This window comes from Mus musculus, chromosome 2, assembly GCF_000001635.26.
Source record: "Mus musculus strain C57BL/6J chromosome 2, GRCm38.p6 C57BL/6J".
Lineage (NCBI taxonomy): Eukaryota > Metazoa > Chordata > Mammalia > Rodentia > Muridae > Mus > Mus musculus.
Genome location: NC_000068.7, coordinates 177,145,423 through 177,170,545, shown reverse-complemented (window position 1 = coordinate 177,170,545; position 25,123 = coordinate 177,145,423). Strand labels below are relative to the sequence as shown.

General features: G+C 41.0%; 1 long non-coding RNA gene across 3 annotated transcripts; it reads left to right on the top strand.

Moving 5' to 3' along the window:
* Positions 1–1,532: 1,532 nt before the first annotated feature.
* Positions 1,533–24,309, top strand: Gm14413. Of its 3 annotated transcripts, none has more exons than XR_003954131.1 (3): positions 1,533–1,555; positions 1,749–1,809; positions 24,124–24,309. It is a non-coding gene; the product is annotated as a predicted gene 14413 (long non-coding RNA). The 3 variants fall into 3 exon arrangements; XR_003954132.1 differs by lacking the exon at positions 24,124–24,309 and adding an exon at positions 6,797–6,834 and having other exon boundaries at positions 1,545–1,555; XR_003954130.1 differs by lacking the exon at positions 1,533–1,555 and having other exon boundaries at positions 1,568–1,809.
* The last annotated feature ends 814 nt before the right edge of the window (positions 24,310–25,123 follow it).

The window sequence follows — 25,123 nt, the reverse complement described above, 5'->3', positions numbered from 1 at the left end:
TCTCCTTTGAAAGTACAGGAGGAGCAAGTCTGCAGAGCTATTTGAGTCTGATCTGCTGCTCCTAAGTGGACTGTGGGTCAGAGTGTGGTTCTGTTGGTCCATGTGGTGATCATAGCAGAGGCTCTTGTCCTTTGACCCTTCTTGCGTGTGGATTTACAGGGGTCCAGAAGGCTCGGTAGCCCTGGGAGTGGGAAGGTATGGAACTTAAATGTCTCTATGCAGTGTGAATATACAGGCATTGCCTTTGTTGTGCAGTAGGGCAGCATTAGAAACACAATGGTTTGATTTCTAGAATTTGTGACTGTTCTGTATTCAGTTTTGTGTGATTAATTTTATGAATAGTTTAGAAGTTAGTAGTAAAGAGCTGATCACGATCATCCTTCAGAAATATTTGCTTAGATTCCTTTTACCTTTCTGTTACCTATTGTCAAAATGGCATGATTCACAGAAATTCAATTCTTGGTTACAAAAGGAGCTTCTGACGTGCAGAAGTTTCTCAGGTGTTGATGGTGCTGGGTGGGTGGATAGGACAGATTGGAACATAATGCATATGGAAGGAAGCATTGTTTTGTATATGGGCTGGAGTGGGGCTGGTTTTGCCTGAAATTACTAGGTCATGATCACCTATAGAGCCATAGCCCAACTTTCTGACCATCTACAATTACAGAGAGAGCTCTGGAGTATGGGGCCTCTCTGTTTGGAAGACAGATCATTAGTATCTGTAGGGTCAGAATTATAAAAGTTTAGGAGTCACTTTGAGTTATTTTTATTAGAGTCATGAAATATGATTTTATTTTATTTCTATACACACACTAGCACAGGTAACATTGGTCAAGATCACATTGTTCCTGATGTATTTGCTTTAGTTATTTAAGAAAAGTTGAAAATTGGTCACATGGAAATGGACAGAGGAAGCTTTCCCTGATATTGTTTTGCTGCTCTGTGGGCTACTATGAGCAATGTGTCTAGGGTAAGAGATAGTGGGCTTGGTTTTAAGATAGACTGCTTAAGGAGGACTGACTATGGTTGAGGAGGGTGTGTCTGCCCTTATTTGAGGGCTAAGACACAGACATGTGGCTAGAAGGGAAGGGAAGATTAAAAGGGTCTTTTGTATCTGCAGGTAGCGTGGACAGATGAGAGGAAACTTCAGTCCTAAGGGCAGTCTTGTATATTGGGTCTCAGGGAGCAAAAATGAGAGAAGGTCTTGCAGCATTCTGCATGATTCCATGTATTAACATCTTAATACAATGGCATCAGGTTCCCAGGGATCATTTATTTACTTAAATTTTTGTTGTCCAACTGTGAAAGACTGGATAAAAATACTCTGTGGGTGGGCAGGGCAGTCAGCAAATATTCATTTAGAAGTACACATTTACATTCTTGTCTGTGTCATATTTTTTTTATGTACACATGCATTGAATCTTTTAGAATTTAGTCACCTATGATGACGTGCATGTGAATTTCACTCAGGAAGAGGGGGCTTTGCTTGAGACTTCTCAGAAGAATCTCTACAAAGATGTGATGCTAGAGACCTATAGGAATCTCTCAGCTATAGGTAATATTATGATTTTTTTATTTGCTTTGTAAAATGTCTATGTTATTGTTATTTGTTTTTGTAATTTCAATTGAGAATGAGGAAGAATATGATGAATAAATCACTCATGGTTCTAAAGTTCAAGGGAGTTAGTAACTTAAATATTGCCTAATTTTCAATAATGTAACATACTTTCTCTGGTGCTGTGTTTTAGGGTACATTTGGGAAGAACATACAATTGAAGACCATTTTCAAACTTCTAGAAGTCATGGAAGGTAATTTTCCTCTGCAAGCTGGTGAGAAAATGCCTATAAAGAAAGTTTAACGTGTGCTACAGGTTGTAAAGAAAATCATTAGGGTACAATAAGCACTCCTTTCACTTATGGATGTTTACTGAATTTCATAAAATCATATATGTCTATAGCAGGTATGTAATTATACTTTGCCAGGCATTCCATTAGTTCAAAGACAGAGAAATAATGGCTTAACATATATATATATGTGTGTGTGTGTGTGTGTGTGTGTGTGTGTGTATCTATCTATATATATATATATATATACATATATATATATATATATATGTATATATATGTATGTATGTATATTAGTGTTTAAATCAAGCCTAGTAGAGCCATGCTGTAAAAGTGTCTCTACAGTCTCATATCACTTAGCTATTGCAAAGGAACACAAAGTGATTAGGTGACACGTATATGTCTAAAATCTAGTAATAAGCAAATAATCCATAGTATATCTGAGCTTAATGAAATACTTGTAATAACATTGCTAAATTTAGTGAGATGGACAGTTTATAAGATTCAAGAATGGTTTTGTGGTAAAGCCTTAGATCTGTACCACATCTCTGTGGCGAAAAAAGTCCGCTGTGTGAATATAAAATGGAACTTATTCACTTGTTATTCTCTTTTGATATGGATGTCATAGGTTAGGATGGATACAAGCCTTGTGAGCATTGGGGCATTGAAAGAAGCCACACACCTTTCACTTTTCCAGAACGATTAGAGGATATGCAGTATACCACACTTTGAGTAGACATTCTAAATGGGCTATAAGTTTATAAATAATTAGTTTTCCAACATTATTGGGGACAAATACCAACTCAAACTGCTGAAAATCACAATAAGAATTAGGGTAGTAGAAATTTTCTTCTGTTTGCAGTTGTTCATGTTCCAAATGTAGTATTACTCTCATTATAAAAAAATTTGTGAATGCAGAGTTCTTCCTGTTTTTTTCAAATATGTGAATAACCTTTTAAAAGTATGCTATAAATGTGAGCCAGATAATCAGTACTGTTCCCATTTCATGTATCCTCAAAGATGTAAAACAATCCATAATGAAGGAGAACACCTTTGAATGTAAAAGTCATATTATGTTAACATTAGATAGCTCTTTTCAATGAAACCAAATTACAAAAGAATTCATACAGATAAAAAGACTCATCAGTACACTCAATGTGAGAAAGATTTCACGTGTGCCAATTGTATTTGCAGGCATGAAAGAAGTTGTATTGCAGTGCAACCCTCTGAATTTATTCAATGTGGTAAAGCCTTTGCATATCATAGTCTTAGACAAAGGCATGAAAGAACACATAATGGGGAGAAAGACTATTACTGTAACCAATGTGGTAAAGCCTTTGTAATAAGCAGTCATCTCCGAATACATAAACGAAGAAATACAGGAGAGAAACCCTATGAATGTAACCAAAGTCTACATTCTTGAGTTCTTTATATATATTGGATATTAGTCCCCTATCTGATTTAGGATTGGTAAAGATTCTTTTCCAGTCTGTTGTTGGCCTTTTTGTCTTATTGACAGTGTCTTTTGCCTTACAGAAGCTTTGCAATTTTATGAGGTCCCATTTGCCAATTCTCAACCTTACAGCACAAGCCATGGCTGTTCTATTCAGGAACTTTTCTCCATATCTTCAAGGCTTTTCCCCACTTTCTCCTAGATAAGTTTCAGTGTCTCTGGTTTTATGTGGAGTTCCTTGGTCCACTTAGGTTTGACCTTAGAACAAGGAGATGAGAATGAATCAATTCGAGCTCTTCTACATGATAACTGCCAATTGTGCCAACACCATTTGATGAAAATGCTGTCTCTTTTCCACTGAATGGTTTTAGCTCCCTTGTCAAAGATCAAGTTACTATAGGTGTGTGGGTTCATTTCTGAATCTTCAATTCTATTCCATTGGTCTACTTGACTGTCGCTATTCCAGTACCATGCAGTTTTCATCACAATTGCTCTGTAGTACAGCTTTAGGTCAGGCATGGTGATTCCACCAGAGATTCTTTTATCATTGAGAAGAATTTTTCCTATCCTAGGTCTTTTGTTAATACAGATGAATTTGCAAATTGTCCTTTATAATTCGATGAAGAATTGAGTTGGAATTTTGATGGGGATTGCATTGGATCTGTAGATTGCTTTTGGCAAGATAGCTAATTTCACTATATTGATCCTGCCAACCCATGTGCATCAGAGATCGTTCCATCTTCTGAAATTTTCTTTGATTTCTTTCTTCAGAGACTTGAGGTTCTTATCATACAGATCTTTCACTTCCTTAGTGTCACACCAAGGTATTTTATATTTTTTGTGACTATTGTGAAGGGTACTCTTTCCCTAATTTCTTTCTCAGCCTGTTTATCCTTTGTGTAGAGAAAGGCCAATGATTTGTTTGAGTTAATTTTATATGCAGCTAGTTCACTGAAGCTGTTTATCAGGTTTAGGAGTTCTCTGGTGGAATTTTTAGGATCACTTATATATACTATCATATCATCTGCAAATAGTGATATTTTGACTTCTTCCTTTCCAATTTGTATCCGCTTGACCTCCTTTTGTTGTCTAATTGTTCTGGCTAGGACTTTGAGTACTATATTGAATAGAAAGGGAGAAAGTGGGCAGCCTTGTGTAGTCCCTGATTTTAGTGGGATTGCTTCCAGCTTCTCTCCATTTACTTGGATGTTGGCTACTGGTTTGATGTAGATTGATTTTATTATGTTTAGATATGGGCCTTGAATTCCTGCTCTTTCCAAGACTTTTATCATGAATGAGTGTTAGATTTTGTCAACTGCTTTCTGAGCATCTAACAAGATGATCATGTGAGTTTTGTCTTTGAGTTTGTTTATATAGTGGATTATGTTGATGGATTTCCATATATTAAACCATCCCTGCTTCCCTGGGATGAAGCCCTCTTGGTCATGATGGATTATCCTTTTGATGTGTTCTTGTATTCGGTTAGCAAGAATTTTATTGAGTATTTTTGCATTGATATTCATAAGGTAAATTGGTTTGAAGTTCTCTATTTTTTTTTTCCTTTTTTTTATTACGTATTTTCTTCAATTACATTTCCAATGCTATCCCAAAAGTGCCCCCCCCCACTCCCCTACCCACCCATTCCCATTTTTTGGCCCTGGCATTCCCCTGTACTGGGGCATATAATGTTTGCCTGACCAATGGGCCTCTCTTTCCAGTGATGGCCGACTAGGTCATCTTTTGATACATATGCAGCTAGATTCAAGAGCTCTGGGGTACTGGTTAGTTCATAATGTTGTTCCACCGATAGGGTTGCAGATCTCTTTAGCTCCTTGGATACTTTCTCTAGCTCCTCCATTGGGGGCCCTGTGATCCATCCAATAGTTGACTGTGAGCATCCACTTCTGTGTTTGCTAGGCCCCGGCCTAGTCTCACAAGGGACAGCTATATCACTGTCCTTGCAACAAAGGCTTGCTAGTGTATGCAATGGTGTCATCGCTTGGAGGCTAATTATGGGATGGATCCCTGGATATGGCAGTCTCTAGATGGACCATCCTTTTGTCTCAGCTCCAAACTTTGTCTCTGTAACTCCTTCCATGGGTGATTGTTTCCAATTCTAAGAATGAGCAAAGTGTCCACACTTTTGTCTTCGTTCTTCTTCAGTTTCATATGTTTTACATATTGTACCTTATATATCGCTATACTAAGTTTCTGGGTTAATATCCACTTATCAGTGAGTACATTTCATTTGAGTTCTTTTGTGATTGGGTTGCCTCACTCAGGATGATGCCTTCCAGGTCCAACCATTTGCCTAGGAATTTCGTGAATTCATTCTTTTTAATAGCTGAGTAGTACTCCATTGTGTAAATGTACCACATTTTTTATATCCATTCCTCTGTTGAGGGACATCTGGGTTCTTTCCAGATTCTTAATATTATAAATAAGGCTGCTATGAACATAGTGGAGCATGTGTCCTTCTTACCGGTTGGGACATCTTCTGGATATATGCCCAGGAGAGGCATTGCGGGATCCTCCAGTAGTACTATGTCCAATTTTCGGAGGAACCGCCAGACTGATTTCCAGAGTGGTTGTACAAGTTTGCAATCCCACCAACAATGGAGGAGTGTTCCTCTTTCTCCACATCCTCGCCAGCATCTGCTGTCACCTGAATTTTTGATCTTAGCCATTCTGACTGGTGTGAGATGGAATCTCAGGGTTGCTTTGATTTGCATTTCTCTGATGATTAAGGATGTTGAACATTTTTTCAGGTGTTTCTCAGCCTTTCGGTATTCCTCGGGTGAGAATTCTTTGTTCAGCTCTGAGCCCCATCTTTTAAGGGGGCTATTTGATTTTCTGGAGTCCACCCTCTTGAGTTCTTTATATATATTGGATATTAGTCCCCTATCTGATTTAAGATAGGTAAAGATCCTTTCCCAATCTGTTGGTGGTCTTTTTGTCTTATTGACGGTGTCTTTTGCCTTGCATAAGCTTTGCAGTTTCATGAGGTCCCATTAGTCAATCCTCGATCTTAAAGCACAAGCCATTGCTGTTCTATTCAGGAATTTTTTCCCTGTGCCCATATCTTTGAGACTTTTCCCCACTTTCTCCTCTTTAAGTTTCAGTGTCTCTGGTTTTATGTGGAGTTCCTTGATCCACTTAGATTTGACCTTAGTACAAGGAGAGAGGAATGGGTCAATTCGCATTCTTCTACATGATAACAACCAGTTGTGCCAGCACCATTTGTTGAAAATGCTGTCTTTTTTCCACTGGATGGTTTTAGCTCCCTTGTCGAAGATCAAGTGACCATGGGTGTGTGGGTTCATTTCTGGGTCTTCAATTCTATTCCATTGGTCTACTTGTCTGTCACTATACCAGTACCATGCAGTTTTTATCACAATTGCTCTGTAGTACAGCTTTAGGTCAGGCATGGTGATTCCACCAGAGATTCTTTTATCATTGAGAAGAATTTTTCCTATCCTAGGTCTTTTGTTAATACAGATTGTTATTCGTCGCGTTCTCACGACCGGCCAGGAAGAACACAACAACCAGAATCTTCTACGGCAAAGCTTTATTGCTTACATCTTTTTGGGGCCAGAGTGTAAGAAGCAAGAGAGAGAAGCAAGAGAGAGAGAAAAACGAAACCCCTTCTATTTTAAAGAGAACAACCATTGCCTAGGGCGCATCACTCCCTGATTGGCTGCAGCCCATGGCCGAGCTGACGTTCACGGGAAAAACAGAGTACAAGTAGTCGTAAATACCCTTGGCTCATGCGCAGATTATTTGTTTACCAACTTAGAACACAGGATGTCAGCGCCATCTTGTGACGGCGAATGTGGGGGCGGCTTCCCACAGTTCCCCCTTTTTCTTTTAATAAGAGCAAATAGGCCACCCATATTAATGAGAGTGGAGATAGAGGTCAAATCCCCAGTGTGTAGGTAAAGGAGCCATGTACAGGATTAGCTCTTAGGCTTACAGGCTTTTACCCAGAGCAACCCTGACCTGCTCCCGTGTCGTTTTGCCTGGGGGAAGGGAACTAGGACACTGAACCTTCATGAAAGATGACATGTCTCCCTAGAATAGGCTCATATATGCCGCAGAGCCTTTCCATTGCAGTGCTTAGCCTTGCAACTCTCTCGGGCTGCTGAAGCACACTCACTCTATCTCGTGCAATGAGACTAGCCTCGTGAGATATAAGAGCTGAGTGGCCAGCGACCTATTGCCTAAGCATAGATAACCATATATCAGGGGGAGCTCCATGTTCTAGTCCTGCAAGCGCCTGGGCAATAACCACCTTGTCTCTCCTAGTTTAGGCCTTAAGCTTACAGACCAATCAAAGAAGCAACACTAATCCACAGCAAAGTGTATCTCCAAATAATATTAATCCCACCCATTTTTTAAAGAAAGAAAATGCTGAGGAGATCCAATTGGGTAATCCTTTGGTCAGGGACAGGTCCAAGCGCGTGGAGTTGACCTGAATGATGGCAAGCCTCGAAGGGTCTGTTCAAATTCAGCCATCCAATTCTGTAACATATACTGAAAAAGACTTTTTGACAAATTAGCTGCCCTAGTAAATTTAACATACTGAATGGAAATAACACACAATCCCGGAAACTTTTGTTCACATCCCTGCTGAGTTATTTGTCATAATACATCTAGTTGTATCTGGACAAGATCTATGAGTTGATTAACCAGCATGAGACCTCTCTGTATCTTGACATTAGCTGAGGCCTGTTCATCTATGACTGTAGTCACTGAGGCTGACAAAGTGTTAATGGTGTCAGTCATCTGGACCTGTCCAGACAGAGCCAAGGCTGTCTGAATTAAGGCCAAACCCAGTTCCTAGTTAGTGGTAAAAAAGCAGGAGAATACTTGAGCATTATACATCACCGTCATTGGGAGTGGAAATGTCGACATTATCCCCCAACGCTGCTCTCTCTTTATTATTGACGCCCTGGACATCACCAAGACGAGGGACATTAGTATTCCCTTGGTCAGTCTGGATTTTTCGGGTGAGTCTTTCTGGTACCCAAAATGGGTTGTCTTCATTCTGTGGGAAAACACAGATAGCTCCCCTGGATCTTATCAAGATAGGATCCGGGCCATACCATTTATTATCAAGGACATTTTTCCATTTAACCATCTCATTGGGCCTATCTGGCTCTGAACAATGACGTTCAGCCGCAGTATGGCCATGAACATCAATATTTAAAAAATTGAGTGTAAAGAGTGCCAAAGACACCGACACTCTTGGTGCTCGGGGTACAGTCTCCTCAAAAGTTCCCCTCTTCTGTTTTATAAGATAGGCTTTGAGGGTGCGATGCGCACGCTCAACAATACCCTGTCCTTGAGGGTTGTACGGAAGTCCAGTCAGGTGGGTTACGTCCATCTGACGGCAGAACTGCTGAAATTTTTGGGACGTATAAGCTGGTCCATTATCAGTCTTAAGGAGTCTGGGTTTCCCCCAAGCACTCCATGCCTCAAGACAATGTTGAATCACATGTGAGGCTTTTTCTCCGGTTAACGGAGAAGCAAACATGATGCCAGAACATGTGTCAATGGACACATGGAGATATTGAAGTTTTCCAAAGGAAGAAACATGTGTAACATCCATTTGCCAGACCTGTAGAGGTCGAATACCGCGTGGGTTAATTCCCACATGAGGAACTGGCAAGAACTCACAGCAGCTTTGACATTGAGTAACAATGTCACGGGCTTCTTTTCTTGTCAAGGAGAAACGACTGCGTAATGTTTCAGCCGTCACATGAAAATTATTATGAAAATTTCTTGCAGCCTCTACCGGGGATGATAGGGCAGCAGCCACCACTTTAGTGGCCTTATCTGCCAAATCATTTCCCAGAGCCATGGGGCCAGGTAGGCCTGAATGGGCTCTAACATGAGTAATATAAACAGGAGATCTTCTAGATAACAAAACTAATTGTATCTGCTGAAAAATATTGGCAACTCTACTGGAAGGCTTAATCACTCCAGCCACTTCTAAAAGATTTACTGCATTAACCACATAATAGGAATCTGACACAATATTAAGGGGTTTTAAAAAGGTTTTTAAAACTTCTAAGACCACTAAACATTCTACCACTTGAGGTGAATTTTCATTATATTGTTTGGATACCACTTTACCATTAGCCACATAGGCACCTATGCCAGTTTTTGATCCATCAGTATATACCACAATCCCATTTTTAAGTGGGTTTCTTACTGTTATTTGTGGAAACACAACAGATTGATTTTGGGCAAACTGTAAGATTGGATGTTTTGGATAATGGTTATCTATTTTTCCTGAAAAGGAGGTAACTAAAACTGCCCAATCATTAGATGCGGCTGCCAAGGTTTGAACCTGTGCAGCGGTATAAGGTACAATTAAAAGATATGGACTTTGCCCAAAGTGGGTGATTGCTGCTTTTAGGCCTTTAAGGGCAAGCTGTGCAATTGCATCAGGATACCAATCTATTATTTTAGCTGGGGATACGTTTGGATGGATCCACAACAATGGCCCATTTTGCCACAAAACTGCAGTTGGCAATTGTGCTGTCTTAAAGACACACAAACTGAAAGGCTGCGAATCCTCAATACGTTGTAATTGTGCATTCTGTAAGGCCTTTTCCACTTTTTGTAAGGCCTGGTTAGCAGCTAGAGTAAGAGTCCTAGGGGAGGAGATATGAGGATCTCCTTCTAAAATACTAAACAAAGGCCTTAACTCAGCGGAAGGAATCTTTAAAAAAGGTCTGAGCCAATTAATATCTCCCAACAGCTTTTGAAAATCATTTAAGGTATGGAGGTGATCTCTTCTTATCTCTACCTTTTGGGGCACAATCTTATCTGGGGACACCACAGAGCCCAAGAATTGTCCTGTATCAGAAATTTGGACCTTTTCTGTGGCTATCTGTAGACCCCACTGACTTAAAGTTTTAAGTAGAAAAGGATATGCCTTTTGTAGCATGGTAAGGTCTTTATGGCACAGGAGGATGTCATCCATGTAAAGGAGCAAAATTAAAGAGGGGAATTGTTTCCTCACTGGCAAAAGAGCTTCTTGTACATAAAGTTGACACATAGTAGGACTATTGGACATTCCCTGTGGTAAGACCTTCCATTGATACCTCTTATCAGGTTCCATGTGATTAATAGAGGGGATGGTAAAGGCAAATCTGGGCCTATCCCTTGGACACAAAGGTATAGAAAAGAAACAATCTTTAATATCTATAATGATTAAATTCCAGCCACGTGGTAAGGCGGAAAGTACAGGGAGACCCCTCTGTACTGGGCCAAATAAGTTCATTTGCTCATTAATGGCTCTGAGGTCATGGAGCAGTCTCCACTTTCCTGACTTTTTCTTAATTACAAAAATTGGAGTATTCCAAGGTGAGGTAGAGGGTTCAATATGGCCTAATTTTAATTGTTCCTCTACCAGTTGAATCACAGCTTCTAGTTTTTCAGAGGATAGGTGCCATTGAGGAACCCACACTGGGTCCCCTGTTTTCCATGGTATGGGTCGTGCTGCCCCAATGGCCGCTAAGGAAAACCCAGACCCTGTCTGTCTTGGTTTCCATTAGGTGAGATGGGCTCTATCCTTCCCTGTTCTTGATGTCCTAACCCTTTTCCTTCTTTATAACCCATCTTTGCCATGATATTTTTTGCTTTAGCTGAATACCCTCCTGATGGGGTGTTTTCATTGGACAAAATAAGGCCCAAATGCTGCATAATATCCCTTCCCCAGAGGTTAACCGGGAGTGGGAGCACATAAGGTATGAATTTCCCTTGCTGCCCTTCAGAGGATTCCCACGTCAAGGCAACGGAGCTTATAGTGGGACATGATTGATATCCTAGGCCCTGTAATGAATGAGATGACTCTGTGGTGGGCCATGCTTTGGGCCACCAATGTGTAGAAATTATACTTTTATCTGCTCCGGTATCAAGGATGCCTTCAAACTCTTTTCCATTAATCTTAAGGCGGAGCTTAGGTCTATCATTTAAAGATACAACCAAATAGGCAGAATCATTTCCTGAGGAGCCCATTTTCTTTATCTCAGGTCCTGCAGATTTCTCCCTGGTATTATCAGGGAGGAGCAGCAGCTGAGCTATCCTATCTCCTTTACTAATAGAAAAAACGCCTTTAGGGCTTGAGCACAGGACCTGTATTTCAGGGGAATGTTGACAATCCATAATTCCAGGGTGGACTACTAAGCCCTGCAAGGTGAGTGAACCTCGGCCGAAAATAAGGCCCATGGTTCCCGGGGGCAAGGATGGTATAGGCTCCACCGGCACCGGCTGAATACTCATTTGAGGCATTAATAGGAAGTCGGAGGCGGCACGCAGGTCCACCCTTGTGGGTCTTCCTGGGTCGCCTCTCTGGCTGCTTCCTGGGTCCTGACAAACCGGTTCCCATATCTTTGAGGGCCCTGGGACCGAGGGCCCGATGACCCGTTTTTTGGCACATCAGTTGATTGACTATCAGGTGGGGGAAGAATTCTGCCCTTTATATCCCTCACAGAGCGACACTGGTCAGCTCTATGATAACCCTTGCCACACTTAGAGCAAAGAGTGAGAGTCCCTCCCTGTTTATCTGGAGCTCTGCAATCTTTCTTAAAATGCCCAGGCTTTCCGCAATTAAAACATGTCCTCTGATTATTTCTGCCCATGGAGCGGTTCTGAGATTGAAGGATGGCAGCCGCTAAACCTGCATTGCTGAGAGGTCCCCCAAGCTCTCGACAGACCCTGAGCCAGTCTTGTAAGCCTTTGTTCTTTCTTGGGGCTATGGCCGCTCGGCACTCCTTTGTGGCTTGCTCGTAGATTAGCTGTTCTATGAGAGGCGCAGCTTGCTCTGACTCTCCAAAAATACGCTCTGCTGCCTCTGTCATTCTGGCCACAAAATCTGAGAAAGATTCCTGAGGTCCCTGGATTATCTTTGTTAACTGACCAGTGGTTTCACCTGCTCGAGAGAGCGCCTTCCAGGCCCTAATAGCCGTGGAAGAAATCTGGGCATAAGCTCCCCAATGGTAGTTTGTCTGATCAGCAGAATAAGCTCCCTGACCCGTTAACAAGTCAAAAGTCCAATCTCTCTGCTCTGGAGTCAAAGCAGCTGCGTTTGCTCGGGCCTGCGCCTGTGCAGCTTCGTGCCAAAGCGCTTTCCATTCCATATATTTGCCCATACTAGGTAGAGCGGCTTTTACAACCGTCTGCCAATCAGCAGGCGTTAGTGCCATACCAGCGAGCCTGTCTAACTGCGCCAAGGTAAAATTAGCATTGGTTCCGTATTTACGAACCGACTCGGCAATTTCCTTAATCTGTACGTATTCTACCGGAGCGTGGACACGCCCACCCTCGGCTCCTTCAAAGACTGGAAATGCCTGTTGTATTTTCTTTTGTTCCTCTCGGGGAATGAATGAGTCTGCGCACTGCCTCTCTGCGCACTGCCTCTCTGCGCACCTCTCTGCGCACTGCCCCTCTGCGCACCTCTCTGCGCATTGCCCCTCTGCGCATTGCTGACGCACTACGCAGGGCGGGGGCTCCGCATAGGGCGGACCTTGAAACCGACTGCCGGGAGGTTGAACAGTACGCTGACTTTCGCCAGCCGCTTTTGGCTTTTTTCTTGACCAATTAGCTGGCTGGTAATGGGCTGCTTCTTCCTCCCAGTCTGTTTCCTCAGAGGAGGATTCTTCACTTGCTTCAGAGCTACTAAGAGCTGGCTTCCTGAGCTCATCTAGTGACGAGTATCTCCTAGAGACCTCCGCTAATCGATCTTTTTTCTTCTCCCTTTTTCCTCTTTTTCTTCTAATCTCTCTCCAGGTATTCCTACCTAACCTTAACTTTTCCTCGGGTTCAAGACCCTTGGAAAGGCCTGTATACTTATTTTGTGTACCATACTTCCTCTTTGTTCCTACTCTCTCTCCCCGCTTTACTTCTGATAGATTGTCCTGAATTTCCTCTAGAATTTTCAGCCCTATCTTAATCACTTGATAGCATGTGAAAAAGAACAAAAGGGCTCCTAACACCAGAAAAAATTCAAGGCCAAACATACTCACTGGTACTCTCGTTCCCCAGCTGAAAAGTTCTGAATTCATACAGTTGAATCCTTCTTAACAGTCTGCTTTACGGGAACCTTTATCACCGTCGTTCCCCAGCTGATGAGTTCTGAATTCGGCAGTTGAATCCTTCTCAACAGTCTGTGTTACGGGAACCTTTATAAACGTGATCCGCAGTTCTGGTTCTGAAATGAAGTATCCCTCCTGCGCCAGTCCGGAGTTTTTTCTCGTCCCGGATTTTCTCGTCCCGGAACTCGGCACCAATTGTTATTCGTCGCGTTCTCACGACCGGCCAGGAAGAACACAACAACCAGAATCTTCTACGGCAAAGCTTTATTGCTTACATCTTTTTGGGGCCAGAGTGTAAGAAGCAAGAGAGAGAAGCAAGAGAGAGAGAAAAACGAAACCCCTTCTATTTTAAAGAGAACAACCATTGCCTAGGGCGCATCACTCCCTGATTGGCTGCAGCCCATGGCCGAGCTGACGTTCACGGGAAAAACAGAGTACAAGTAGTCGTAAATACCCTTGGCTCATGCGCAGATTATTTGTTTACCAACTTAGAACACAGGATGTCAGCGCCATCTTGTGACGGCGAATGTGGGGGCGGCTTCCCACAACAGATGAATTTGCAAATTGTCCTTTATAATTCGATGAAGAATTGAGTTGGAATTTTGATGGGGATTGCATTGGATCTGTAGATTGCTTTTGGCAAGATAGCTAATTTCACTATATTGATCCTGCCAACCCATGTGCATCAGAGATCGTTCCATCTTCTGAAATTTTCTTTGATTTCTTTCTTCAGAGACTTGAGGTTCTTATCATACAGATCTTTCACTTCCTTAGTGTCACACCAAGGTATTTTATATTTTTTGTGACTATTGTGAAGGGTACTCTTTCCCTAATTTCTTTCTCAGCCTGTTTATCCTTTGTGTAGAGAAAGGCCAATGATTTGTTTGAGTTAATTTTATATGCAGCTAGTTCACTGAAGCTGTTTATCAGGTTTAGGAGTTCTCTGGTGGAATTTTTAGGATCACTTATATATACTATCATATCATCTGCAAATAGTGATATTTTGACTTCTTCCTTTCCAATTTGTATCCGCTTGACCTCCTTTTGTTGTCTAATTGTTCTGGCTAGGACTTTGAGTACTATATTGAATAGAAAGGGAGAAAGTGGGCAGCCTTGTGTAGTCCCTGATTTTAGTGGGATTGCTTCCAGCTTCTCTCCATTTACTTGGATGTTGGCTACTGGTTTGATGTAGATTGATTTTATTATGTTTAGATATGGGCCTTGAATTCCTGCTCTTTCCAAGACTTTTATCATGAATGAGTGTTAGATTTTGTCAACTGCTTTCTGAGCATCTAACAAGATGATCATGTGAGTTTTGTCTTTGAGTTTGTTTATATAGTGGATTATGTTGATGGATTTCCATATATTAAACCATCCCTGCTTCCCTGGGATGAAGCCCTCTTGGTCATGATGGATTATCCTTTTGATGTGTTCTTGTATTCGGTTAGCAAGAATTTTATTGAGTATTTTTGCATTGATATTCATAAGGTAAATTGGTTTGAAGTTCTCTATTTTTTTTTTCCTTTTTTTTATTACGTATTTTCTTCAATTACATTTCCAATGCTATCCCAAAAGTGCCCCCCCCCACTCCCCTACCCACCCATTCCCATTTTTTGGCCCTGGCATTCCCCTGTACTGGGGCATATAATGTTTGCCTGACCAATGGGCCTCTCTTTCCAGTGATGGCCGACTAGGTCATCTTTTGATACATATGCAGCTAGATTCAAGAGCTCTGGGGTACTGGTTAGTTCATAATGTTGTTCCACCGATAGGGTTGCAGATCTCTTTAGCTCCTTGGATACTTTCTCTAGCTCCTCCATTGGGGGCCCTGTGATCCATCCAATAGTTGACTGTGAGCATCCACTTCTGTGTTTGCTAGGCCCCGGCCTAGTCTCACAAGGGACAGCTATATCACTGTCCTTGCAACAAAGGCTTGCTAGTGTATGCAATGGTGTCATCGCTTGGAGGCTAATTATGGGATGGATCCCTGGATATGGCAGTCTCTAGATGGACCATCCTTTTGTCTCAGCTCCAAACTTTGTCTCTGTAACTCCTTCCATGGGTGATTGTTTCCAATTCTAAGAATGAGCAAAGTGTCCACACTTTTGTCTTCGTTCTTCTTCAGTTTCATATGTTTTACATATTGTACCTTATATATCGCTATACTAAGTTTCTGGGTTAATATCCACTTATCAGTGAGTACATTTCATTTGAGTTCTTTTGTGATTGGGTTGCCTCACTCAGGATGATGCCTTCCAGGTCCAACCATTTGCCTAGGAATTTCGTGAATTCATTCTTTTTAATAGCTGAGTAGTACTCCATTGTGTAAATGTACCACATTTTTTATATCCATTCCTCTGTTGAGGGACATCTGGGTTCTTTCCAGATTCTTAATATTATAAATAAGGCTGCTATGAACATAGTGGAGCATGTGTCCTTCTTACCGGTTGGGACATCTTCTGGATATATGCCCAGGAGAGGCATTGCGGGATCCTCCAGTAGTACTATGTCCAATTTTCGGAGGAACCGCCAGACTGATTTCCAGAGTGGTTGTACAAGTTTGCAATCCCACCAACAATGGAGGAGTGTTCCTCTTTCTCCACATCCTCGCCAGCATCTGCTGTCACCTGAATTTTTGATCTTAGCCATTCTGACTGGTGTGAGATGGAATCTCAGGGTTGCTTTGATTTGCATTTCTCTGATGATTAAGGATGTTGAACATTTTTTCAGGTGTTTCTCAGCCTTTCGGTATTCCTCGGGTGAGAATTCTTTGTTCAGCTCTGAGCCCCATCTTTTAAGGGGGCTATTTGATTTTCTGGAGTCCACCCTCTTGAGTTCTTTATATATATTGGATATTAGTCCCCTATCTGATTTAAGATAGGTAAAGATCCTTTCCCAATCTGTTGGTGGTCTTTTTGTCTTATTGACGGTGTCTTTTGCCTTGCATAAGCTTTGCAGTTTCATGAGGTCCCATTAGTCAATCCTCGATCTTAAAGCACAAGCCATTGCTGTTCTATTCAGGAATTTTTTCCCTGTGCCCATATCTTTGAGACTTTTCCCCACTTTCTCCTCTTTAAGTTTCAGTGTCTCTGGTTTTATGTGGAGTTCCTTGATCCACTTAGATTTGACCTTAGTACAAGGAGAGAGGAATGGGTCAATTCGCATTCTTCTACATGATAACAACCAGTTGTGCCAGCACCATTTGTTGAAAATGCTGTCTTTTTTCCACTGGATGGTTTTAGCTCCCTTGTCAAAGATCAAGTGACCATGGGTGTGTGGGTTCATTTCTGGGTCTTCAATTCTATTCCATTGGTCTACTTGTCTGTCACTATACCAGTACCATGCAGTTTTTATCACAATTGCTCTGTAGTAAAGCTTTAGGTCAGGCATGGTGATTCCACCAGAGGTACTTTTATCCTTTAGAAGAGCTTTTGCTATCCTAGGTGTTTTGTTATTCCAGATGAATTTGCAGATTGCTCTTCCTAATTCGATGAAGAATTGAGTTGGAATTTTGATGGGGATTGCATTGAATCTGTAGATTGCTTTTGGAAAGATAGCCATTTTTACAATGTTGATCCTTCCAATCCATGAGCATGGGAGATCTTTCCATCTTCTGAGATCTTCTTTAATTTCTTTCTTCAGGGACTTGAAGTTTTTATCATACAGATCTTTCACTTCCTTAGTTAGAGTCACGCCAAGATATTTTATATTATTTGTGACTATTGAGAAGGGTGTTGTTTCCCTAATTTCTTTCTCAGCCTGTTTATTCTTTGTGTAGAGAAAGGCCATTGACTTGTTTGAGTTAATTTTATATCCAGCTACTTCACCGAAGCTGTTTATCAGGTTTAGGAGTTCTCTGGTGGAATTTTTAGGGTCACTTATATATACTATCATATCATCTGCAAAAAGTGATATTTTGACTTCCTCTTTTCCAATTTGTATCCCCTTGATCTCCTTTTGTTGTCTAATTGTTCTGGCTAGGACTTCAAGTACTATGTTGAAGAGGTAGGGAGAAAGTGGGCAGCCTTGTCTAGTCCCTGATTTTAGTGGGATTGCTTGAATCTTCTCACCATTTACTTTGATGTTGGCTACTGGTTTGCTGTAGATTGCTTTTATCTGTTTAGGTATGGGCCTTGAATTCCTGATCTTTCCAAGACTTTTATCATGAATGGGTGTTGGATCTTGTCGAATGCTTTTTCCGCATCTAACATGATGATCATGTGATTTTTGTCTTTGAGTTTGTTTATATAATGGATTACATTGATGGATTTTCATATACTAAACAATCCCTGCATCCCTGGAATAAAACCTACTTGGTTAGGATGGATGATTGCTTTAATGTGTTCTTGGATTCGTGTAGCAAGAATTTTATTGAGGATTTTTGCATCGATATTCATAAGGGAAATTGGTCTGAAGTTCTCTATCTTTGTTGGATTTTTCTGTGGTTTAGGTATCAGAGTAATTGTGGCTTCATAGAATGAGTTGGGTAGAGTTCCCTCTACTTCTATTTTGTGGAATAGTTTGTGCAGAACTGGGATTAGATCTTCTTTGAAGGTCTGGTAGAACTCTGCACTAAACCCATCTGGTTCTGGGCTTTTTTTGGTTGGGAGACTATTAATGACTGCTTCTATTTCCTTAGGGGATATGGGACTATTTAGATCCTTAACTTGATCCTGATTTAACTTTGGTACCTGGTATCTGTCAAGAAATTTGTCCATTTCATCCAGGTTTTCCAGTTTTGTTGAGTATAGCCTTTTGTAGAAGGATCTGATGGTGTTTTGGATTTCTCCAGGATCTGTTGTTATGTCTCCCTTTTCATTTCTGATTTTGTTAATTAGGATGTTGTCCCTGTGCCCTTTAGTGAGTCTAGCTAAGGGTTTATCTATCTTGTTGATTTTCTCAAAGAACCAACTCCTCGTTTGGTTAATTCTTTGAATAGTTCTTCTTGTTTCCACTTGGTTGATTTCACCCCTGAGTTTGATTATTTCCTGCCATCTACTCCTCTTGGGTGAATTTGCTTCCTTTTTTTCTAGAGCTTTTAGATGTGTTGTCAAGCTGCTAGTATGTGCTCTCTCCCGTTTCTTCTTGGAGGCACTCAGAGCTATGAGTTTCCCTCTTAGAAATGCTTTCATTGTGTCCCATAGGTTTGGGTATGTTGTGGCTTCATTTTCATTAAACTCTAAAAAGTCTTTAATTTCTTTCTTTATTCCTTCCTTGACCAAGGTATCATTGAGAAGAGTGTTGTTCAGTTTCCACGTGAATGTTGGCTTTTCATTATTTATGTTGTTATTGAAGATCAGCCTTAGGCCATGGTGGTCTGATAGGATGCTTGGGACAATTTCAATATTTTTGTATCTGTTGAGGCCTGTTTTGTGGCCAATTATATGGTCAGTTTTGGAGAAGGTCCCGTGAGGTGCTGAGAAGAAGGTATATCCTTTTGTTTTAGGATAAAATGTTCTGTAGATGTCTATCAGATCCATTTGTTTCATAACTTCTGTTAGTTTCACTGTGTCACTGTTTAGTTTCTGTTTCCACGATCTGTCCATTGATGAAAGTGGTGTGTTGAAGTCTCCCACTATTATTGTGTGAGGTGCAATGTGTGCTTTGAGCTTTACTAAAGTGTCTTTAATGAATGTGGCTGCCCTTGCATTTGGAGCGTATATATTCAGAATTGAGAGTTCCTCTTGGAGGATTTTACCTTTGATGAGTATGAAGTGTCCCTCCTTGTCTTTTTTGATAACTTTGGGTTGGAAGTCGATTTTATCCGATATTAGAATGGCTACTCCAGCTTGTTTCTTCAGACCATTCGCTTGGAAAATTGTTTTCCAGCCTTTCACTCTGAGGTAGTGTCTGTCTTTTTCCCTGATGAAGTTCTCTATCTTTGTTGGGTCTTTTTGTGGTTTAGGTATCAGAGTAATTGTGACTTCATAGAATGAATTGGATAAGGTACCTTCTGTTTCTATTTTGTGGAATAGTTTGAAAAGAACTGTAGTTAGGTCTTCTTTGAAGATCTGATAGAACTCTGCACTAAACCCATCTGGTACTGGTCTTTTCTTTTTTTTCTTTTTTTTCTTTTTTTGGTTGGGAGACTATTAATGACTGCTTCCTTTTCTTTAGGAGATATAGGACTGTTTAGGTTATTATTTTGATCCTGATTAAACTTTGGTACCTTGTATCTGTCTAGAATTTGTTCATTCCTTCCAGGTTTCCAGTTTTGTAGTACGATCTGATGGTGTTTTTTATTTCCTCAGGATTGTTGTTATGTCTCCCTTTTCATTTCTGATTTTGTTAATTAGGATACTGTCTTTGTTCCCTCTAGTGAGTTTGACTAAGGGTTCATCTATCTTGATGATTTCCTCAAAGAACCAGCTCTTTGATGGGTTGATTCTTTGTATAGTTCTCTTCATTTCCACTTGGTTGATTCCAGCAGTGAGTTTGATTATTTCCTGCCATCTACTCCTCATGGGTGATTTTACTTCCTTTTGTTCTGGAGGTTTTAGTTGTGCTTCAAGCTGCTAGTGTGTGCTCTCTCTGCTTTCTTTTTGGAGGCACTCAGAGCTTTGAGTTTTCCTCTTAGGACTGCTTTCATTGTGTCTCATAAGTTTGGGTATGTTGTGGTTTCATTTTCATTAAACTCTAAAAAGTCTTTAATTTCTTTCTTTATTTCTTCCTTGACCAAGGTATCATTGGGGAGAGCGTTGTTCAATTCCCAGGTGAATGTTGGCTTTCTATTATTTATGTTGTTATTGAAGATCAGCCTTATAGTCCATAGTGATCTGATAGGATGCATGGGACAATTTCAATATTTTTGTATCTGTTGAGGCCTGTTTTATGGCCAATTACATGGTCGATTTTGGAGAAGGTACCATGAGGTGCTGAGATGTATTATCCTTTTGTTTTAGGTTAAAATGTTCTGTAGATATCTGTTAAATCCATTTGTTTCATAACTTCTGTTAGTTTCACTGTGTCCCTGTTTAGTTTCTGTTTCCACGATCTGCTCATAGATGAAAGTGGGGTGTTGAAGTCTCCCACTATTATTGTGTGAGGTGCAATATGTGCTTTGAGCTTAACTAAAGTTTCTTTAATGAATGTGGCTTCCCTTGCATTTGGAGCATAGATATTCAAAATTGAGAGTTCTTCTTGAAAGATTTTACCTTTGATGACTATAAAGTACCCCTCGTCTTTTTTGATAACTTTGGGTTGGAAGTCGATTTTATTCGATATTCGAATGGCTAATCCAGCTTGTTTCTTCGGACAGTTTGCTTGGAAAATTGTTATCCTGCCTTTCACTCTGGGGTAGTATCTTTTTCCCTGAGGTGGGTTTCCTGTAAGCAGCAAAATATTGGGTCCTGTTTGTGTAGCCAGTCTGTTAGTCTATGTCTTTTTATTGGGGAATTGAGTCCATTGATATTAAGAGATATTAAGGAAAAGTAATTGTTGCTTCCTATTATTTTTGTTGTTAGAGTTGGCATTCTCTTCTTGTGGCTGTCTTCTTTTAGGTTTGTTGTAAGGTTACTTTCTTGCTTTTTCTAGGGCATAGATTCCGTCCTTGTATTGGTTTTCTTCTGTTATTATCCTTTGAAGTGCTGGATTAGTGCAAAATATTTTGTGAATCTGGTTTTGTTATGGAATACGTTGGTTTCTCCATCTATGGTAAGTGAGAGTTTGGCTGGTTATAGTAACCCGGGGTGGCAGTTGTCTTCTCTTAGTGTCTATATAACATATGTCCAGGATCTTCTAGCTTTCATAGTCTCTGGTGAAAAGTCTGCAGTAATTCTAATGGGCCTATCTTTATATGGTACTTGATCTTTTTCCATTGCTGCTTTTAATATTTTGTCTTTATTTAGTGCATTTGTTATTTTGATTATTATGTGTCAGGAGGAATTTCTTTTGTGGTCCAGTCTATTTGGAGTTCTGTAGGCTTCTTGTATGTTCATGGGCATCTCTTTTTTAGGTATGGAAAGTTTTCTTCTATAATTTTGTTGAAGATATTTGCTCGCCTTTAAGTTGAAAAATCTTCATTCTCATCTACTCCTATTATCCATAGGTTTGGTCTTCTCATTGTATCCTGGATATCCTAGATGTTTTGAGTTAGGATCTTTTTGCATTTTGCATTTCCTTTGTTGTTGTGACCATGTTCCCTAAGGAATCTTCTGCAACTGAGATTCTCTCTTCCATATCCTGTATTCTGTTGTTCTATGGTTCCTGCTTTCTTTCCTAGGGTTTCTATCTCCAGAGTTGTCTCCCTTTAGGTTTTCTTTTTGTTTCTATTACCTTTTTAGATCCTGGATGGTTTTGTTCAATTCCATCTCCTGTTTGGTATTATTTTCCTGTAACTCTCTAAGGCATTTTTGTGTTTCCTCCTTAAGGGTTTCTAGCTGTTTACCTGTGTTTTCCTGTATTTCCTAATTAAAGTCCTCCATCATCATCATAAGAAGTGACTTTAGATCCATGTCTTGCTTTTCTGGTGTGATGGTGTATCCAGGACTTGCTATGGTGGGAGAGTTTGGTTCCAATGATGCCAAGTAACCTTGGTTTCTGTTGCTTCTGTTCTTAAGCTTGCGTCCTGCCATCTGATCATCTCAAGTATTTGCTGCCCTCAATATATCTGATTGGAGCCTGTCGTTCCTGCAATCCCAGTTGATTCAGAACTTATAAGAGTCCAGCTTTCTCTGTGATCCTTTGCTTGTGGGCTCCTGTGAATCTGAGATTCTGGGTGTGTCAGACTTTTTGGCAGTCAAGCTTCCTCTGAGACCCTGAAATACTGGTGTGAACAAGCTCTTTTTATCCTAGGATCCTGTTGTCAAAGATCCTGGGCATGTTACAGTGCCTGGAGGTGGTGTTTTCTTTGAGGAGTGTGGAGCTGTCTGGTCAGTGGTCCTAAGTTAGTGTGGACAGTCCTCTAGGGACCATGGGTGTGTCCGCCAACTCTGCACACAAGGTGACCAGGTACTGGCGCCAACAGGAAGGGACTTGTAACTCTGGTCAGGCAGGTTTTCTGCGTCCCTAATGCTGTCTCAGGTTCCGTGTGCGAGAGGATTGGAACAGAAGTTGTGTTCCACTAACCAATGGTCCTAAGTACACGAGAAGAGTCCTCTAGGGACCTTAGTGATGTCCGCCGACTCTGAGCCCAAAGTGACCCTGTGCTGGCACCGACTGGAAGGGACCATCTGGTGTAATTCTAATAGCCCTGCCTCTATATGTTACTTGACCTTTGTCCCTTACTGCTTTCAATATTGTATCTTTATTTAGTTCATTTGTTGTTCTGATTATTATGTGTCAGGAGATACTTTTCTGGTCCTGTTTATTTGGAGTTCTATAGGTCCCTTGTATGTTCATGGGCATCTCTTTTTGGTTGGGGAAATTTACTTCTATAATTTTGTTGAAGATATTTACTGGTGCTTTGAATTGAAATTCTCCATTCTCATTTATACCTATTATCTGTAGGTTTGGTCTTCTCTTTGAGTCCCGGATTTCCTGCATGTTTTTGGTTAGGATCATTTTGCATTTTCTTTGATTGTTGTATCCATGTTCTCTATGGAATCTTCTGCACCTGGGTCTCTCCCGTCCATCTCTTGTATTGTTGCTGATGCTTGTATCTCTGGTTTATTATTTCTTTCCCAGTGTTTCTATCTACAGAGTTGTCTCCCTTTGGGGTTTCTTTACCATTTCTACTTCCATTTTAAGATCTTGGATGGATTTGTTCAATTCTGTCACCTCTTTGGTTGTATTTTCTTGTAATTCTTTATGGGATTTTTGTCTTTCCTCTTTAAGGTCTTCTACCTGTGTAGCAGTGATTTCCTATAATTCCTTGAGGGATTCTTTGTGCTTCCTATTTAAGTGCTTCTACCTTTTTAGCCGTGTTCTCCTGAATTTCTTTAAGTGAGTTATTAATGCACTTCTGAACATCCTATACCAACATCATGAGATAAGATTTTAGATTCGAATCTTGCTTTTCAGGTGTGTTGGTGTATTTGAGACTCGTTGTGGTGGGCGTACTGGGTTCTGATGATGCCCAGTGGTCTTGGTTTCTGTTAGGAAGATTCTTTCATTTGCCTTTCGCCATCTGGTAGTCTTTGGTGTTAGATGTTCTAGCTGTCTCTGGTTGAAGCTTGTTCCTCCTGTGTTCTTTAACCCCTGTCAGCACTCCTGGGAGACTAATTCTCTCCTGTGTCCCAGTGGTCAGAACACTCTCTGCAGGCAAGCTCTCCTCTTGCAGAGAAGGTGCACAGAAGTCTGGAGCTCAGATTCACCTCCTGATTTCTGAGGTCAGAGCCCTCCCCAGAGGCCAATTCTGCTCTGGCAGTAAAGGTGTCCAGGAGTCTGGGTTCCAGCTCTGTCTTCTGGCTGAGAATGTAGGCCTGTAGGGACCCTGTCCAAGAAGCTTGGTTGCTTCTGCTGCCCATGTACTCTTCTACATAAACTGGTTTCAGTGATCCCAAAATTCTGGGTGTGCTAGGGCCTGACTATGTCCTTTGACCCTGTTTTTGCTAGCACAAGACCCTCTGGATTTTTTGGAACTGATGTTGTGTTCCACTCACCAGTGATCTCAAGGAACTGGGTGTGCTAATGTGCCAGCCTTGTGGGGAGTCCTCTGGGGACCTTAGGGTCCTCCACAGAGACCGCCTCAAACACTCTTAAACAATTACTTCTGTCTCATTTATCCCTAAAAGCAATTAAACAAATCTCATAGATTTCTATTCTTTTTTCTGATTATAGCTCTGGGCAGCTTCTACTGTCGACCTCTGTCTCTTCTTTCTGAGCTACCTGTCTGTACTGCACCTCCAAGCTCAAACTATTTGAGACAGACAGAAATCTTTGAGAAGGGCCCATGGTAAATCCAGACCAACAAGGATGTCCGGATCAACATGGAGGATTTTGGTGATTCCCAGCACATTCCATGAACCCAAGAATTATGCAAACCAATTCAGCTCAACTTTTGTTTTAGTTGTGAACCTGCACAACTTGGTGAGGAACTAGATGGCTCAGCAAAACCAGCAACTCCACTAAGAATCCAATTTTCCCCATCCCTTAATTTCACATCTTAGCATTGGTTTTTCATTCGAGAATCTCCAGTAAGTTTTGAAAACTGTGTTTCAGCCTATAGGTGTGATGCCTTCTGTAGACTCAGTTGTTACTCTGCTCTACTATAGGATGCCACCTGTGTAAGTTCCTAGCTCAGCTTGCAAATGCTTTGGAGTCTGAAATGAAAGACAAACAGCTTTATTTAATATGCCAAATCAGCTCATTAGATGGGACACTCCCAATCATCCACATTGCTAATGGCTCCTCTATGGCACTCCTGAATTACTAAAATCTATAGCCCATCTCTGCTTCCCCAGAACCAATCAGAAGGGGGAACACTGGGACTACTCTTCCACAGCTCTTATGTGGCTGGTATTCTGTCTTTCCCATCTCTCAAGCCAGCATCCAATTCCTTTACTGGCATGGAGATCCTCTTTGTTCCCCTTGTCATGAATCCAAAAATCCTGCCTGTGTCTCCTCCCTAGCCATTGGCTGCTGGCACTTTACTTTCCCAGTTATAATCAGCTTGGGGCAGGGAATCTCAGTGTCTCAAATGCAAGATTATTATGAAATTTGGGAACAATTTAACATGAGTAGCATGAGAACCAATAAACAATTGGGAATAAACAGAAAAACACGGCAAATCCAAGCACCAGGCCCTAAGTATTGCCTTTTGGTTATTACCCTCCATTTA